The 11360-nt window shown below is 39.7% G+C and overlaps 1 protein-coding gene across 1 annotated transcript in view; it reads left to right on the top strand.

Annotated features, from left to right (window-relative positions):
* VPS41 (vacuolar protein sorting 41 homolog (S. cerevisiae)) overlaps nt 1–11360 on the top strand; it is a 186294-nt gene that overhangs the window by 54918 nt on the left and 120016 nt on the right. The gene's annotated exons all lie outside the window — the stretch shown is intronic.

Genomic DNA, 11360 nt, shown 5'->3' on the forward strand with positions numbered 1-11360 from the left:
TGATCCATGTGGCTTTGAGAAAAATGTGTACTCAGATTTTCTGGGGTGCAGTATTCTATAGATGTCCACTAGACCCATGTTGTCCAGGTCCTTGTATCTTTACTTATTTTTTTGTCTTATTGATCTGTTCATTGTTGAGAGTGGTGTGTTGAAGTCTCCTACTATGTATGTATTCTCTCTGATAAACATTTTCATGGATGACAGTAGTTTCCTGATATATTTTTTTGCTCCTTCATTTGGTGCATTATGTTGATGATTGTTTTTTCTTCTTGTTGTATTGTCCCCTTATTCATAATGTAGTGTCTCTCTTTTAACCTTTTTTAGTTTGAAGTCTATTTGATCTGATATAGTATAGCAGTTCCTGCCTTCCTTTTTGGTCCATTTACTTGTATGATTGTTTTCCATTCTTTTATTTTCAGTTTGTTTTTATCTTTTGTAGTTAGATGTGTTTCCTGCAGACAGCAGAATGATGGCTTCTGTTTTTTAATCCATCCTGCAACTCTGTGTCTTTTAACTGATGAGTTTAAGCCATTTACATTTAGAGATAATATTGATATAGTGGCACCTACATTTGCCATTATGTTCCTTCTGTATTTTTACTCCTTGTTTTGAATTGTTCTTGTGCATTCTACTGTTGGATTTGGCTTAAGGGCTTCTTGTAGTTTTTGGAGTGGGGGTTTAGTCATGACGAAATTGTGGAGTTTCTGGTTGTCTGAAAATGTCCTTATTCTTTCTTCGTAGAGGAAGGAGAGCTTTGCAGTGTAGAGTATTCTTGGTTGGCATTTAATACTTAGTGTTTCTTCAGAGAAGTCTGATGTCATCCGGATCGGATTCCCTTTGTAGGTTATTTGTTTCTTCCCTCTTGTCATTCTCATTATCTTTTCCTTGTCTTGTATTCTTGGAAGTTTTATTATAATATGTCTTCCTGTTTTTTCTCCTCTCATCATGGTAGTTGGAGTTCTTCTTGCTTCTTGGGTGTCTACTTTCATGTCCTTCATATTAGGGAAGTTCTGTTCTTTTATCTCTGTTAATATTTTCTCTATTCCTTGGCCTTTCTCTTCACCTTATGGGATACCTATAACTCTGATGTTTCCTTTCCTAATGGTGTTAAGAGATAGCTCTTGAAGTGTTTCTTCATTCCTTTTCCTTTTTCCTTCTTTTTTTCTGTTTTAATTCTCTTTGTTTCTGTGTCTTCAAGGATGCTGATTCGTTCCTCCATTTCATCTATTCTGTTTTTATAACTTTCCGCAGCATTCTTTATCTCTTCTAGTGGCCTTTTTTTTGCCTGCATTTCTTCTGTTTCCTTTTTTAATGTCTCATTTTCTTTCTCAGTTTGCTGATTGCTTGTCTCATGTTTTTTCCATTTCTTTCATTCATTTCCTTGTTTGTGCTTTTCAACTCCTGGATGGTTTTTATCATTTCATTTTGTTTGTTTATCATGATGATTCTGAATTCTTTATCTGGTAAGTTGAGCAGTTCTTCTATTTCTTTGGTGGTTTCTGTTGAATGATCTTTTTTTGTTGAATTTTCCTCCTGTGGTGTGGACTTGCTTGAATATTTGTTTGTCTTCATTTTCCTGTTGTGTATTTTCTAATACTTTCTATTTTCTGAGACACGGTGTTGCTATTACTGACTGTCTTTTTTTTTGGATGTTCTTTCTGGAATAGCTGAGGGACTTCCAGACACTTCAGTTGTGGAGGGTATTCTGAGTTGTGTTGTGTTTTTTCCAGCCCCCACTGTTTGTAATTGTGTCTGTAGTCTCAGCTGTAGTCAAGGGACTCTTGTGTTGTTTAGCCTCTTCTAGTAATACGTTGAGGCTGTGTTTCTGAAAGCTGTCTCTTGATCTTTGTAGCCTTCAGATGTCCCTGGTTTCCTCTATGCTTGATGTGCCCGTGGTGGTTATGATGAATTAGAAGTGTTGTAGGTCTCCCTGGAGCTGGGCCTTTGGTTGAGTTGGTGGCTGGCTGTGTTTACACTCTAAGTACTGTGAGCTTTTCTGGCTCCCAAGTCTTCGGGCCTCTGTTATGGGGGTGGGATCTCCCCCTACCCACAGGAATGCAGGGGAGTGGCAGAGGGCTGAAATCCTCCCAGCTGAGCAGGCTGACAGTTCTCCCTCTGAGCTTTCAGGGCTCTTTTGTTTAGTCCAAATAGTCACTCCCTTAGCGGTGCCTCCCCACTGTCTGAGGTCCTTTCACAGAGCCCAGCTTTATCTCTTTAACTCTAGGGTTTTACCACAGTTTTTGTGGGTAGATGTGGTAAGCAGGTAGACCCCTTAGCAAGTCTCCCCATTTGAAATACTTCCTAGGGCTCCTCTATGTTGAATGCCCATGGAAGATTGTTAAAATTGCTGCATTATCCTAGGGTTGGGCCTGTGGTTGGTTGGGTCCTGTCTGTTTTTTGTTTTTGTTTTTTTTTTTTTTTCCCCTCTTTAACTCAGGGGCTTTGTGAGTCTTGTTGACCACACCTTAAGAATGGACCAAGATCTGACCAAACCCCAATGTTGCCTAGTCTCAGATATCAATTGTGGGGCAGGAGATGCAGGTAGGGCTACAGGGGCCCCAATTGCCAGTTCCTCTTTTCAGCCTCCAGGGCTCTAAGTAGAGCAATTTTGTTTGTTTGTTTTTAACCCCCCCTCCTCCGCCCCCACAGCAGCTTGGGATCCACTCACCTAGCTGTGTTGTCTCAGTTTATATCCAGGGCTTTGTCAGGGCTGCTGGGGCAAAGGTCAGCAACACTTCTGTGGCATATCCTCAGGTCTCTGGTTCCGACTTGCAGCCCTTTCCCACAATTTGGCTTCCCCTCCCTAGCTGAATTGTCTCAGTTTATCTCCAGGGTTGTAGCAGGGTTGTGGCAAAAAGCTGCCTTATCTGTGCAGAGCATCTGCAGTTGCAGCTGCTGGCAGTTTCTGTCTGTAGTGCTTCCTGGAGTCAGGGCGCCTAGATTTTTAAAGGAGCTGAAAGGGTAGGAAGCTACTGGGGTTCCTGGATCAGAGTTACAGGGTTCAGCTAATCCTGCCAGTGTGGCTTCCCTTATGGGAACTCCCTAATCACTGTTTCTCCCTCTGTTATCTTCCTTCTAGTGAGTCCAGGGCATTCTCATTTGGGTTCAAACTCATAGCATGTAAGTCTATAGTCCGTTTTTATATATTCCCATGCGAGTTTGGATGTAGTTGTCTAGGCGTCTTTATTCTGCTGCCATCTTTCCCGTTCTCGAGCTGGTCGAGCTGATCAGAGTTCTTGCGTGATGCTCAGGCACTCAATCAGGTCTGCAGTTTCAGCGGTTTTCCCTGTACCCAGGTGTTGTGGATCAGATTTGTTGTCTTTCTGCAGCCTGGGCTCCACTCACTGAGCTGAGCTGTCCCCCTTCACCTCCAGGGTTTAGCTTGGGGCAACGTGGCTCCTGCAGCTCGCAGAACTTCCAGGCGCCTGGGTTTTCCCAGGAGTTCCCTTCTGGGAACTCTCTAATCGCCGTTTCCCCCTCAGTTATCTACCTTCTAGTGAGTCCAGGGTGTTTTTATTTGGGTTGAAACTCACAGTAAGTAAGTTTATAGTCCATTTTCAGTCCTCAAGTCCTATGCAAGCCTGGAGGCAGTGATCTTGGCGTCTTTACTCTGCTGCCATCTTACGGAAGTCACCCCTTATAGCTTTTTAAACCTCAGTTTTAACATCCAGTGCCTCCTCTTTTAGCCTTCAGTGATTTAATCATCCCTCTTTTTGTGTGTGCCTCCACTTCTTGAAAGACTGTGCTTTTGTTGCCATTATTTGCATCTGTCATTCTGCCTATGAATGTGAGCTTTCTTAGGGCAGTTCCTACACATAAATTTATCTCTGCTTCCTTAGTGCTGGATGTAAAAGCTGATAAATAGTGACAATTTTACAAAGTTGGCTGAACCATAGTTTCAAACTAAAAGTTCCATGTATCTGGTCTGTTTTCCAGATAATCAGCTGTAAACCTTCCTTTGCCTCAGAAGGTAATAGTGTGTACACAGTGGGAAATTACAGGCACATGGGCATCTCTCAGAGTCATACCATGTATTCGTTATTCTGAAGAACTCAGCTGTTTGCTGTCATTCATTCTGTGGCCAGAATAATGTTGGGTGACTAATTTTTAAAGAGCCATTGGAGGAATTCTCAGAATTTAAGCTCGCTATCCTTGAACAGGGAAACCTTGCTTATCAAGTGCCTGACATGAATTCCATCTGTAGTTTCTCTTCCAGATATGGCATCATTACTTGTGAAGGATAGTATGTTATCTTGATGTTATCAAAGTGGTACATAGTTGGCTTAAATGTCTATACTACCTGTCTAAATCTGATTGACAAGTATCAGATTTTATGTTTTTAAAGAACCTATTTTCTGTATTTAGGCTCAGTATTTTGAGTGATAAGAAATGTGTCAAATATGTTGAGAATTACTTAAATGGAAGTCATTTAACTTCTTATAAATGGTGCCAAAGAAAGTCTTTCCAATTTTCTGCATTTCCCCCTCCCCCTTACATAGTCTCCAGTCAGTGGATTAAGTATTTACTGGTAGTTTGATAACTTTGGTAGCATCTGTGCACAGGAAGCATGTCCAGCTTTGAGCATGCTTCTCTTATTTAGAATAAATTCTTTGATGGATACTCTGGCCAGGTTTCAGTTACGACTGGCAACTAGAACAGGTGAGTGAGTAAATCCTAACCTAGTCATATAGAATGAGTTTTGTAAAGAAAAAAATTAGGTTTGTTGCTATTGCTCAGGAACCAACTTTATTTTTAATGAATGATGCTACATTTGGATGTGACATTGAGATGGACATCCTTAAGTGGGCTGGGTGATCTTGGGACTGATTGTTTACTTTGAGCAAATCCTTTGAGGTGAAATCACTAGGTCAGATTCTATGAACATATCTAAGCCGTGCATTTAGGTTATACCAAATTAATATTCCCACCAGTACTGCAAGAGAAAAATGTCATGATATCTTGTCACCAACGACTATTACCATTCAAAAGTCTGTTACGAGTTAGATTTTTAGAAAATGGGAATTATTGATTTAGTCTGTATTTTCCTGGTTAGTAATGAGATTGTTTGCTCTTGAGAATTGTTAATTCACATATTTTGTCAGTAGATATGTGTAAAGTTCTGAATTGATTTATAACTAAAAGTTCATTGTTTACAAGTGGAAATAACATTGATCAGGTGACTCATGTGATGGCTCATAATTATAAGTCATCAACAAGTCAAATTTAACACTTGCAAATATCTGCTGTTAAATGAAACACCAATGATTTACTATTAGTAGAAAAAATATGTTCACACTGAATATATTATTCTGAGATTTATTGTTTTCATTTGTTCACTTGTTTAATGTCTATAACAGCTATAATCATAAGGTGTTTGTAGCAAGTTTTAACCTATACAATTTTTTGTTAAAATGTCACATAACAATCACTTACAAACCAATAAGGAAAAAGCAGTTTTTTCATTTATGGTTTGTATTTTTTTATGTCTTCTGAGGGAAACATTTTTGTTCCTACAAAATCATAATGATATCCTTCAATATTTTCTTCCAACAGTTTTAAAGTTTTGCCTTTTACTTTTGTCTTCATTCTTCCTCAAGGAAAAAAAAAACCCACAAAACTACTCACTGTAACTGTACTGTGAAAAGAATTTATTCCTTGATATTATGATAGAGTCTGAGGCTCTTGCCCTGTCAGAAAAAAATATGACACAAAAATTTGCAATCCCTGAAACCTACTGCTTTCACGTTTTCTTGCCTTTGCCCCCCTTCAGTTGAGTTGGTTACTTTACTGGAAATGCAGTGACCCCAGGAGGTAGCAGGAGATATGTTGGTGAGATGATAGGAGATGAAAGCTGAGGGGAATAAAGCCCAGTCGCAGTGTGTCTGGCCAGAATGTGGAGGCAGGTTGTGGCGGGAGTTGAACAGTGTGGTGCTGTGGCAGGATGCCAGACTTGGATGTGATTTTGCCCATAAATTTCTTTTATATCAATCAAGTGCATTAGCATCGCCATGCTATTACTAAGTCACAAATAAAAGGGAGAAAAATAAGAACGCCTCTGCCTCATAATATATTTTTCCTTTATTGTTGATAGCGTAGTTAACTTGATATTGAGAAATTAATAACTGTGGCCCTTGGTGAGCTGTTCAAACAGCTCTGCAGCATCATGATTTTGTACTGTTAACTTTCTTGAGTTGCTTTATTAGTGATGTTTGTGTCAGAATCGTGACACAGGAGATGCAAGAATAGTAATAGACTTATGGCACCTTTTTGTACTCATGGTCTCAGGGCTGACGACAGCATTTCTGTTGCTTAGTTCTTACAGAGGAGATTTTTATCATACACTATAAGGCAGTGTTCTCTGGAGGGGGTGGAGAACTTTGTTTTCTGCATTGTGTTAGAACCCGATGGACTAGGCATTTGGGGGTGTGGCCATTCATGGAACCCTTAGCACCATGGTCACACCTAGAAAACCTATTTGGGTATGAAAACAACAATGATTGTTTCAATGCTAAATTATTATTTGAAATACTTTAGTCAGGTTGGGATGCCTGAGGTAGAAATGTCTGTGTTGTGAATTACATAGGGACACACGACACGACACTACATTTTGTCTACTTAGTCCTAACTCCCTGGGCCCATAGCACCGATCTGTTCCCAACAATATTCTTCCTTTTAATTAGACATTGTATCATTTGTAACTCCTTATTTATCAGTAGAGCCCTGCGGACCAGAAGGTAAAGTCTCTTTTTTAGTTAAATAGTGCAGAAACCCAATCTTTGCCTAAATGCAAAGATGAAGCTTTTCCAGGCCGGCCCCAGCAAAAGGGCTCCCTTCAGAAGGCGTATGTTGTACTCTTCTCCTTCTCAGCATTTACTTCTATTTCTGAGAGGTTTTAGCCTTCATTATCTAACTCCATTACTCCCTGGATATCCCCTAGATAGTTCTTTCAGCTACTTCCTTCTTTTCCTTGTTCTTTATATTGCCACCACCCTTGTTCAAGTCTTTATTAAATCTCACCTGGGTTATTGCAGTGAAACCCCACTGATCTTCCTTTCCGCCCCATGTCGCTCCTAATCCATCCTTCACACGGCTGCCCAAGTAATCTTCCCCAAAGAGTACTGGGATTTTGTTACTTCCCTCAGCTGAAAACACTCAGAGTGCCTCCTTGATGCTTGTGGAATAAAACAATAGCTCTTCTCTCGGCCCTCTGCTGTCAGGGCAGCAGTGTCCTCATGTCATGGCCTGCTCTGTGCCTGGACTTTGTTCTTTCGCCCTTAACAGAATGTGCTTTTCTGTCTTTGCCTGTGGAAATGCTCGCTGACCCACCTCCCCTGTGACAGTTCCTTGTTGGGCTCACGTGGAAGAGTTTGTACTTGGCATTCATTCTGTGATTGATTGTTAATCCTCAGCAAAGATTCTATAAGGATGCGAAAAGGACATAAAACACAGTAAAACAACTCATTTTTCCTGCTCATATCAGTTGTAGAGCTATTTATATAAACAGTGATCTCTCAGATGATATGTTAATATATTAAATAGTGCTGGGGTCATATATGACATACCAAGCTCCTTGAAGGCAGACCTTGTTTGTTCATTAGCTGCCCTTCTGTTCAATACATTTATTAGTAAATTGTTCTGCATTACCCCTTGCAATACTCTGATGACTTTGCATTTTTCTGGTGACTTCCTGTAATTCCTTCCTTTGTAGCTTTATTGCATATATTCATAAGGGAGATGTCTCCCTTTATGAGCAAATATATTTTATCATATTTCGCACATTAGATTTTACCATTTTGAAACCAAATTGTTTGATGATGGCATCACAGCCTGCATAGTGTCTACAGTGTCTAGTAGCACAGCACTTCTTCTAGTAAAAATACTAGAAGATTCTTTTTAAAATTGATTTCACTTATTTATGCACACAAGAGCTGGGGTGTAGGCCAGAGTTTGGGGGTGGGGTGTGAGAGCATTCACCAGAGACAAAGTGGGGAGTAGTGGGCAAGACAGGAGAGGTCTGCTGTGCCATATGGGTTACCTCCCTGGCTTGGGGTTGGACTTGTGCTGCAGTGGCAGAGATAGCTTCATAGTGCTGAAACTTAACCCCTTGCGCCACCAGAGAGGACCTATTATGAACACTAGAATGAGAAATTTTGCAGAACCTTTGTGTAGTTGCTCAAACTCATCTACCTAGAAATTCCTATTAAAGTGTTTCCTCATTGTCAAATTTAATATTGTAGACAACCACCCAGAAGAACATCATAGCGAGGCTTCTCTAAATGCACACTCTGAACTGGTAAGCAAATAGGCACTGAAGTTCTGAGAAAAATGAGGTACCATTCTGATTTGCTAGTCATCCATTTCACTGAGGAGTGTTGTGTCCCAGCCCAGGCAACCTTTGTCTGAGATGTGGACAGTATTTCAGTAATGTACAAGCTTCATAAAGGCAAGGATCACAGTTACCATGTTCACGGTGTGCATTTGGCATCCACTGCAGTTTCTGTCTTGCAAAGAAACAACGGAATATGGACCAGCAGCCACTTCGTTGCATTTTTAAAGTAATGCTCAGATGGGCACCCTGATTGTGAGTACCTGTCTTGAAAAAAATGTCCTGAACAAGCCAGTCTCCCACCACTGTCCACCAGGACGTGACAGGCACAGGCTATGATGACGTTTAACAAAAGGAAAACAGCTGTGGGAGTTGGCAGTGTGCCAGTTTCGTAGGAGGCAATCCCTTTCAAATCCTTGCTGTGCTCTTAAAGGTTGTTAGGATTTCTAAGAACATCTTTCTAATAAATTTCTGTAGACTGAAAGGCCATTCTCTGTGCCCTGTGTCTGCAGAGGTTGTGCTGTTCTGGTGGCCGCAGCGGCTGAGTGACTGAGCCTTTCACACTCAGCCTCTCCCAGAGTGTGGGGTTTGGGAGCAGCTAGGGCTTCAGAGTGAGATGAGGGGCAAATGGCCTTGCTGTGGCCCTGAAAGCTGACAGCAATATGTCATACCCGGTGTGCTCTTATCGGGGAGAGGATACTTTTAAAGTTAGGTCTATCTGTTCAGATATTTTATAAACACAAGAATTATTTGTAAGCATTCTAGTAAATGTAGAAAATAAAGGCTCCTTGTTAGACAGTAACAGATGGAGAGAGAAAATTTTCCTTTCAGATGAGGTGACTCTTCAAAACTTCCTTTCATTCTTCAAATTCACAGATGATTTTTATTATTTTCATTTTTCCGTAGTATTAATTTATAATTGTATTAATTGTATTAACAGTGACTCACAGCACTGTATAGGATTTAGAGATAGAGTTTCACACCAATTTCGTGTGCCTACCACAAAGGTAATCATAACCTTCCAATGGAGTCCATTGGTTCCTGTCGCCTGTTTGTTTCTACTTGCTGCTCTGGTAGCCTCAATTGTACAAACTTCTAGGAGTAGTTTTGGTTTCATTTTGTCTGTTGTTTTGCTTAATTTCCTTATATTCCCCATATGAATGAAATCATCCAGTATCTGTGTTTTTCTTCCTGATGAATTTAGTTAGCTCTGTCACAGGATCATAAGTAGCAAGAAGCAGCCTAGTCATTTATTTATTCTCTTACTCAAAGTGCTTACGGGGCCCCAGTGATAGGTTCAACAATGGAGAATGCAGTTGTCAGGTTGAGGGAAGAGGAAGTTGGAAGGAAGCAAAGGTCAGTTCTCACTAAGTAACAACCTGAGTGAAAAAATTTAGTGTGAACCTAGAATGAAATCTTAGAGCCACTGAAAAGATTTGAGAGTTTTTAATTAAAGATCAGGCCAAAGAAAAAGTCAGTGAGAAAATAAGTGCTTGTTGTATGAATTTGTAAAAATAGGTGTATTGTTCAGAAACTTCTTAATCAGGATGGAAGTCTTGCATTCCTCAGGGTGTATCTTCTGGATGAAGCAAAAAAAGCAGTAAAATGAGCTTTTCCCAGGTATGAAAGAACAGCATTTGCTTTTCACACATGTAACGGTGGTTTGCTTGCTAACTGTGACAAAAGAGCATGAAGCTGTGTTGGCAGCCCTATGGATGTTGGGACTGCTAACTAGTGAGTCTGAGAACGAAAATGAAATCTCATCTTCTGTTTCTTATTCATTCCACTACGTGTCCATGGGGATGCAGCATTTGCGAAGGAATCAATTATCCATTTGTTAGTCAGAAGAGCCTTACAAATTATACATTAGCAGATTGATTTCTTAGGTTCACTGTTGGGGGACCGATAGCTTAAGGTGGGATGATGAGGAGTGTCAGGGGAAAAGAAGTTGCCACAAAGAACACCATTAAAAGCAGCTTTTGAAATGACCATGAATTTATTCCTAATTGAAGAGCTGACATAATCCATACTAAGTGTATTTATTTGAGGCATTTTACATTAGGTAATTGATTATCACATGAGGTGTACATGTTGGTAATTTTGCCTTTTCTTTAAATTTAAGAACTTGAGGCCACCTGTGGTGGACTTGGATTTAGAAGGTTTGTGTTGGTTCTTGCCCCCTCTTGCTTACTCGGGCTTCTTTTTTTGTTCCATTAAGGAAACATTTTTGTATGTTCTATAGTGTCAGCTTGACATTATTGATTTTTGAACTAACTCACTTATATTGTCCAGAATTCCAAACATGTCTCCATTAGGAATAAAATTGTAGCTAATGGAAAATACAGCTGAGGCCATTTTTCTCTTGTCTTTTTTCCTCTAGCCCCTTTATGTGCATCTATCCTAGTACCCCGTCTCTGCAAGCACACCCCTAAATTATATGTATGAAACAGAAAAATCAGGAGGGAAGAATCTTACGCTTCAGTTTCCCTTCTATGCCCGTCTTCTTTTTCCTGCCTTTTTCTTTTTGTTATTATAAGTAGTAGTATATTGAAATAGGAGATATATGTAAGACATTTTTTCTTTTCCTGAGAGGAATAGTGATGTACCATCAGCATCTATAATTCTGAAATCCTGTTATTGATTCTTTAATATTTATGAAACTGTTATTGAAACTGCTTAACTTGTGGATGACACTCAGTTGTCACCCTAGTTAAAAATATGTGCTGCAGGTCCCCAGAATGAGGACTAACAAAATTAAGGTGAATTCTGATTTGTTTTTGGTTTTAGGTTGGTGAATTTACTACATAGTCTTTTAAAATATGTATCTTTTGATTACAAAGAAGATAAATATTATTGTAGGTTAACAACACATTGTAAGAGAGAACCTAAAAATGACCTCTCAGCACACACATATAAACAATGCTAATATTTTGGAATATCTGCTTCCCAGACACTGAGATTATATATAAATGCCTGCCTGTAAGTATAGTGATATTTTTTAAATGTTTTTATTATTATAAGTATAGGCTGCTTT

This window comes from Condylura cristata, unplaced genomic scaffold, assembly GCF_000260355.1.
Source record: "Condylura cristata isolate star-nosed mole 26May11 unplaced genomic scaffold, ConCri1.0 scaffold00005, whole genome shotgun sequence".
In the NCBI taxonomy this organism is placed as follows: Eukaryota; Metazoa; Chordata; class Mammalia; order Eulipotyphla; family Talpidae; genus Condylura; species Condylura cristata.